This window comes from Vulpes vulpes, chromosome 9 (genome assembly GCF_048418805.1).
Source record: "Vulpes vulpes isolate BD-2025 chromosome 9, VulVul3, whole genome shotgun sequence".
Lineage (NCBI taxonomy): Eukaryota > Metazoa > Chordata > Mammalia > Carnivora > Canidae > Vulpes > Vulpes vulpes.
Window position 1 is genome coordinate 6,651,582 of NC_132788.1, and position 8,419 is coordinate 6,660,000.

Sequence of the window (8,419 nt, forward strand, 5' to 3'; positions counted from 1 at the left end):
TGGAACAAAACTGAGAGTTCAAAGTAGGTACAAACATATGGAAATTTAAAATACAATAAAGACGCATTTCAATTCCACACATAAAGAATGGATATTTTTATTACATGATATTGGGACAATGACTAACCATTTAGAAAAGTAACAAAGTTAGATCATTACACCATGTAATTTCTTCACCGTAAAAAGTATAACTCTTAACAATGGAGGAATTAAAAATACTAAGAAATAGCATGGAAAAAATATCTGTATATTTCTGGCTTGGAAAGACCTAAACAAGTTGAAACCCAGAAACCACCAGGAAAAACGTTAACAAGTTTGACTAACCAAAAATGAAAACCATATATCACAAAAGATGAAGAAGAGCCAATGAGAAAATATTTACAGTTCATGAAGAGTGTAATATTAATAGTCCTACTACTCAAGAGACTTAACCATCAGCTGTAAAAAAGACAAATGGCCCTGGAAAAACAATTAAGGATGTGAATACATAATTCCCAAAGGATAAAATTAAGTGGACAATCTTTGAAAATTGAAGCAGCTATATAGAATTCTTTTGCCAAAAGAATTTTAAAAATCTGACACCATCTGAAGCTGGAGAGGGTATGGAAAAACTAGAGCTCTCATTTCTTGTTGACCAAAGTGTCAGATTGTTCAATCTTTTGAAAGCAATTTGTCAAATTAATTAAAAGGTAATATGCGTGTACCATTTGGCCCAGCAACCCCTACTCCTAAGGACATTCAGCCTACAGAGAGAAGAGCAAGAATGTGGAAATGTGAGAATGCAAACAAATTATTTAAGAATGTTTAGTGCAGTCTTGCTCATAAAGGACACAGTGGGGAAAAAGCTTCAATATCAGTATGACTTGGTTGAGTGAATTGTGGTGCATCCAAAGTAAAGAATTTATGCGCTATTAGAAAGAATGCGAAAGGGTCGCCTGCGTGTCTCAGTCCGTTAAGTGTCTGTCTTGGGCTCAGGTCATGATCCCAGGGTCCTGGGATCTAGCCCTGCATTGAGCTCCCTGCTGAGTGAAGAGTCTGCTTCTCACTCTCCCTCTGCTGTCCCCCTGCTTGTGCTTGTGCGCTCTCTCTCTCTCAAATGAATGAATGAATGAATGAATAAATAAATAAATAAATAAATAAATAAATAAATAAATAAATAAAATCTTCAATAAAAGGAATGCAACAGACTTGTATGGATTGACTTTAAAGATGTTCATAATTTTTTAGTAAGTGGAAAACCCAAGATAAAGAACAATAGGTCCAATCCATTATTAGATTTTATTTTAATAAAACAGGCATGAGACCTTGCATTAGATATATGCATATATATAAAATAATTTCAGAAAAATGGGACAAGCACCATACTAAACTTCTAAGGGCATTTTCCTATAAAGGATGGCATTAGATTAACAAAGAGGGAAATTTCATTTCTTACTGTGTTCTTTGGTAGTTTCACAAGGATAGTACTACAAAACACAGGCTGGAAATTATGTACAATTATACAATTGTATACATGTGCATATCAAAGAGCACAGCTTTATAAGATTTGTTGACACATGATGCAATTAATTGGCAAAAATAATTCATTTAACTAGAGAAAGATTTCCAGATGTGATGATTGTAAATGAGAAATGACAGTTCAATAAGGAATCTTTTTTTTAATGTCCAAAGCCAGATTATTCTTACTACACAAAAGAAGAGGTAACTTACCTTTGGCAATGGCTTTCCCTCCTGGCAGTTGATGCCTCCGATGAAGACCATGTTGGGCATCACAGGTTTGGGATAGTCAAAAACAAAGTCAGCTCTTAACAACCAAATTGACGTATGGCTATAGAGATCATAAGGCGTGACAGCCGTTTGGAGAATCTCAGATGCAACTTCTAAAGGAGTTTTAAAAAAATAGTGGCAAAATAAATGTTCCTCCAAGTGGGAGATGTGATTCCACACTCTCTCTCTGAAACTCATGGCATCTGGAAACCCTAAAAAAATTCTGGGAACATAAGAAGGAGGACTGGGGCACTGTGTGCTTTCTTCAAGAAAATGGCAAAATAATCCCCTGGTGAAGACCACAGATGGAAGTGAAAAATACTTGGCTACAATTAAGCCGCACATATCAAAAGGATCCAGAAACACTGCATCAAAAGAACTCTCCTTTATGTATTCTACTAATTTTGGATCACTAAACAAATTCTTACAATGTAAAAAAAGGTGTTCAAAAACATCACTGGATGAATCTAAGAACATAGTAAGTAAACTTTGTTGCCGAATATTCCAGTGAGAGTCAGAGAAAGTCTTGAACATCTGATTCAACTCCTCCAGATTGTAAGCAGTGGAATAAGTCTTCACCGTAAAATTGGAGGATTTTCCCAGTTGCCAACTCACCTCTGGTATGATTAAAACCAATTCATGCCCTCTTTGGATGAGTTGCTCCACAACCAAACGCATGGTAAACCAGTGGCTCCCATCCATGGGTACTACCAGCAGCTTGCCTGCCTCAGCAAAGCCAGATGTCAGCAGGAGACACACACACAACAGAGGAAAGCCGGTCAAAATTGTGGCAGCCATTGGAAAACTGCAGCCCAGGGCAATCCAGCTGCTTGGGTTCTGAGCTGGTGTAATAGAGTCAGTCCTTGGAAGATGTACAGCCACAAAGCCCGCCCAGCAGAGGGCGTGTATTTACACATTCATGAAAAAAAAAAAACTACACTCATTGCCAGTGATGCATTGGTAAGAACAATCATGAATGAGTAGCATTTGCTGACAAACACAATTGTAAATTTTCCAGATAGCAGTACCATTTGATCCATGCCTTGGACAAAGATCATGCACTGTATGGCATGGCAATGTTCTTCTAAAAACAGAATTATTAGACAACATGTTGAGGACTCAGAGTGATAAAAAGGAAAGTAAATATCAATTAAGGTGATTTTTTCCAAGGAAAGCTTGGGTTATCCTCAGGATACATGACAATTTTGCCCAGAAAGAGATTGGCATCCCAGTTTCCAAGGAGGACATGAAGTCACTTACCACTAGCGTCCTCATGGACAATGGAACTGTATTCGCAAGAGCCTCTAAAAAGCCTGGCATTGCCACCGGTTTTTCCACTTCCAAACCCTTTGTGGGCTACAAAAGGTTAAGAGTGCCAAATCCTGCCTCCATGGACCATTCTAGGGATTGACAGATGGAATAGGACTGTCCTCTATATTCAATCACTTTCCCTACACACATCACATGCAGTGGGTGGTCACTTGCCTGAAGCTTGCCAGAAGCACTCTGCTAGGCATCCTCTCTCTTTCCTCTGGGCTTCTGCATTCCTCTGTCTAGACCTCTCTGCTGAAGGCTGACCTACTTTGGCCTGCTACCCACCTGCAGGAATCTTTGTATCTGTCTCCCAAACTCTACTGAGTACTTGTTGACGCCAGAGGGTATATCTTCTTCATATTTGCACTTTCCTTCTACAGGACCCATGCTATGCCTCACACATGGAAAGCACACAAGGACTTTTTGTTCCATTGGACTGGATTGCACTGTGTGAGTGCAATTATGGGTGTATGTCAGATAAGACCCTGAGAAGCATTTACTGAGGGATTCTAAAGCCAACCTGGGGGCATAATCTTTGTTAGGAGCCAACATGGCTTCTTCTGAGTTGCCCAAACTAATACTAGACAAATAATAATATTTGCTTAGTCACCGTTTATATGAGGGACTGATGGACTTTCAGATGAATGTCTAAGAAACAAAAATGAAGGCACATGATCAATCTTTCTGGATGGCTTACTTCAGAATAGATATCAATAGCAGAAAATCAATGAACCCAAAAGCTGGTTCTTTGAGAAGATGAATTAACCTGATGAAGCTCTAGCCAAACTGATCATAAAAAAAAAGAGAGAAGAAAAAATTACCAACATCAGGAATGAGAGAGGTGGCATCACTCCAGATTCCACAGATGTTAAAAGGATAATAAGAAAGAATACCAAGAACAAATTTATGTCACTATATCTACAAATTAGAGAAATGGATAAATTCCTCAAAGATGCAAACTATTATAGTTTAACAGAGAAATATTACATAAATTAAGTAAAAATAAGTTGAATTAAGTTTGAATTCAAAGTTCCTACAAATAGAATTTCAAGCTAGATGGCTTCCTTGATACAAGCTACCAAACATTGGAGGAAGAAATAAATAAATTATTATTCAGAATATACTCTGAAAACAGGAAATTATATATTCTAGAGAACAATACCAAAGAGAACTTCCTAATCTTTCTATGAGGCCACAGAGTTTGTCTATGAGAACAGCATTGCCACATACCAAAACTAGATAAAGACATCAAATAAAAAAAAAAGAAAAATGCAAAGACCAATACCCCTCATAAATATAATGCAAAAATTCAACACCAGATTTAGCAAACTAAATTTAAAAATACAAATGTATATAAAATATATTTTATACCCCAGGAATACAAGGCTGTTTTATCATTAGAAAATCAATCAAGGTGGGGAATCCCTAGGTGGCTCAGCAGTTTAGCGCCTGCCTTTGGGCAGGGCATGATCTTAGAGACCCAGGATCGAGTCCTACATCAGGCTCTCTGCATGGAGCCTGCTTCTCCCTCTGCCTGTGTCTCTGCTTCTGTGTGTGTGTGTGTGTGTGTGTGTGTGTGTGTGTGTCTCATGAATAAATAAAATCTTTTAAAAAAAGAAAATCAATCAAGGCAATTCACCATATAAATAAATCATGCCTATAGAAATGATTATATGGTTTAGAAAAAATTATATATATGCATATATATACCATATATATATGGATATATAAAATATATATAATAATAATAATATACAAAAGGTGGTGGGTCTTATTCCAGGAATACAAGACTGTTTTATCATTAGAAAATCAATCAAGGTAATTAACCATATAAATAAATCATCCTTATGAAAATGATTATATGGCTTATAATCATTTCCATTGGCACTGAAAAGGTATCTGAAAAAATCCAACATCCATTCCTGATCAAAATTTTCACAATTCTAGGATAGGAAGAGAAAGGACTAAACCTAATAAAGAGCATCTGTGGAAAAACCCATAACTAACAACATACTTAATGATGAATGACTGAATGCTTTACTCCTAATCACATACAAGTCAAGGATGACCATCCTACCACTTCTATTCCTATTGTTCTGGAGATTCTAACCAGTGCAGTCAGTCAAGAAAAATAAAAGGCCTCCATTTTGGAAAGAAAACTCTAACTGCGCTACTCACAGATAATGTGATCGTCGCTGTAGAAATTCCAATGTAATCTACAAAATATCCTAGAACAAATAAGTTAGTTTAGCATTGTTGCAGGATACAAGATAAATACTCAATAATCAATCATATTTCAGGGCATCTGGTAGCTCAGCTGGTTAAGCAATCAGCTCTTGATTTCAGCCCAAGCCCTGATCTCAGGGTCCTGGGATGGAGCCCCAAGTCAGGCTCTGTGCTCATCGCGGGGAGTCTCCTTCAGGATGCTCTTTCTTCTTCTGCCCCCCTTCCCCCTCATTGCTCAAGTTTTCTATTTCTCTCTCTAAAATAATTAAATAAATACACATTTTTAAAAAACCAATCAGGAGAGGGTCCAAGAAGACAGATGAGAAGGAGGCCTTAGTTTTATCTGCTCCCAGGAATTCAGCTAGAGAGTACTAAATCATCCTGAACTCCTGCAAACTTAACCACGGATCTAAGAAAAGCATAGCTGCAACTCTCCAAATAGAAAAGTGACCACTTTTTGCAAAATAGGAGGCTGGAGATGTGAATCTGGGGTGATATATCAGAAGATAACCCCCCCCCGGGGGGGGGGGCGAGGGAAGATGGCAGAAGAGTAGGGTCCCCATGTCACCTGTCCCCACCAACTTACCCAGATAACTTCAAATCATCCTGAAAACCTATGAATTCGGCCTGAGATTTAAAGAGAGAATAGCTGGAACGCTACAGAGAGAAGAGGTTTTGCTTCTAACAAGGTAGGAAGGCGGGGGGGTGGGGGATGGGAGGGGTGGAATAAAAAAGAATCAAGTGGCCTCCCCAAGGAGCCAGGCTAAGGGGGGCAGGGACAGCCTCAGGGCAGGAGAGCCCTGCCCCGGAGAAGCAGGAACTTTAAAAATCCGCACCAGATTCTTCCCCGACAGAAAGGCGCTTAGCAGGGAACCTGAGAAGAACTGCAGGAGGGGCATTGGGGCCTCCAGGTTCCTGGGGTCACTAACAGAGGAGGGGCGCCCTGGTTAGAGTTCTGCACTGTGCGGGCTGAGCTCTGTAAAGGCCTGGAGCGCGCACCCGGTGGAGCCTCAGGAGCAGCTCAGGGGGCGGCTCCCCGTGGAAGGGGCCACCCGGCCGGGAGTAGGATCCCAGCAGCGAAGGCCCCGGAGCCCAGGGCACCGGGGGACACAGCCCTGGACTCTGTGCTCCCCTTGGCACAGGTGGAGGCAGGGAGGGCACAGGACAGCAAGGCCGCTCCTGCTGCCGGATGGCCCCGTGCTGTGCAGGTCAGCGCCCCCTGCCCCCTGGAGCACCCAGGCCCCTGTGGACTGGGAGACTGTGGGGAGTCACTGCAGGAGCTGACTCCAGGGATGGAGATCTGGCCGCCGCCAGTGGTGTTGTTCCTCCTGGCGTCACCCTGTGCCTGGGACAGAGCGGGCTGCCAGGGGACAGGGGCCTCATGGGGTAAACAGCTCCCACTGAGCCGTGCACCTGGCAGGGGGCCAGGCAGCTCCCTCAGGTGCACACACCTGAGCTTCAGCACAGCAGGCCCCTCCCCCAGAAGACCAGCTGGAAGGACAGGGGAAGAGCAAGTTCTTGACTGAGCAGCGCTGGAAAGTTCCAGGGGAAGTCGAGGGAATTACAGTATATAGAACCAAAGGGTACCCCTCCTTTTTTTTCTTTTTTTTTCTTCGTTTTTCCAGTACAACTTGTTTTTAGCCACTGTGCACTGAGCAAAATGGCGAGAAAGAAGAACTCACCACAAAAGTCAGAATCAGAAACAGTCCTCTCTGCCACAGAGTTACAGATTTTGGATTACAATTGGATGTCAGAAAGCCAATTCAGAAGCACAATTATAAAGCTACTGGTGGCTCTGGAAAAAAGCATAAAGGATTCAAGAGACTTCATGAGTGCAGAATGTAGATCTAATCAGGCCAAAATTAAAAATCAACTACATGAGATGCAATCCAAACTGGATGTCCTAATGATGAGGGTTAATGAGGTAGAAGAAAGAGTGAGTGACATAGAAGACAAGTTGATGGCAAGGAAGGAAGCTGAGGAAAAAAGAGAAAAACAAAAGACCATGAGGAAAGGTTAAGGGAAATAAATGACAGCTTCAGAAGAAAAAATCTGTTTAATTGGGGTTCCAGAGGGTGCCGAGAGGGACAGAGGACCAGAAAGCATATTTGAACAAATCATAGGTGAGAACTTCCCTAATTTGGGGAGGGAAGCAGACATTCAGATCCAGGAGATAGAGAGGTCCCCCCCTAAAATCAATAAAAACCGTTCAACAGCTTACATTTAACAGTGAAACTTGCAAATTCTAAAGATAAAGAGAAGATCCTTAAAGCAGCAAGAGACAAGAGATCCCTAACTTACATGGGGAGAAATATTAGATTAACAGTAGACCTCTCCACAGAGACCTGGCAGGCCAGAAAGGGCTGGCAGGATATATTCAGGGTCCTAGATGAGAAGAACATGCAGCCAAGAATACTCTATCCAGCAAGGCTCTCATTCAGAATAGGAGAGATACAGAGCTTCCAAGATAGGCAGAAACTGAAAGAATATGTGACCACCAAACCAGCTCTGCAAGAAATATTAAGGGGGACTCTGTAAAAGAAAGAGGAAGCCCAAACAAATAACCCACAAAAACAGAGACTTAATAGGTATTATGATGACACTAAATTCATATCTTTCAATAGTAACTCTGAATGTGAATGGGCTTGATGATCCCATCAAAAGACGCAGGGGTTCAGACTGGATAAAAAAGCAAGACCCATCTATTTGCTGTTTACAAGAGACTCATTTTAGATCTAAGGACACCTACAGCCTGAAAATGAAAGGTTAAAGAACCATTTACCATTCAAATTGTCCTCAAAAGAAAGCAGGGGTAGCAATCCTCATATCAGATAAATTAAAGTTTATCCCAAAGACTGTAGTAAGAGATGAAGAGGGACACTATATCATACTTAAAGGATCTATCCAACAAGAGGACCTTACAATCATGAATATTTATGCCCCTAATGTGGGAGCTGCCAAGTATATCAATCAATTAATAACCAAAGTACGGACATACTTAGATAATAATACACTAACACTGGGAGACTTCAGCACTGCACTTTCTGCAAATGACAGATTTTCTAAGCACAACATCTCCAAAGAAACAAGAGCTTTAAATAATACACTGGAC

The 8,419-nt window shown here is 40.8% G+C and overlaps 1 pseudogene; it reads right to left on the bottom strand.

Moving 5' to 3' along the window:
• Positions 1-728: 728 nt before the first annotated feature.
• Positions 729-3,468, bottom strand: LOC140593846 (UDP-glucuronosyltransferase 1A8-like; annotated as a pseudogene).
• Positions 3,469-8,419: the final 4,951 nt, after the last annotated feature.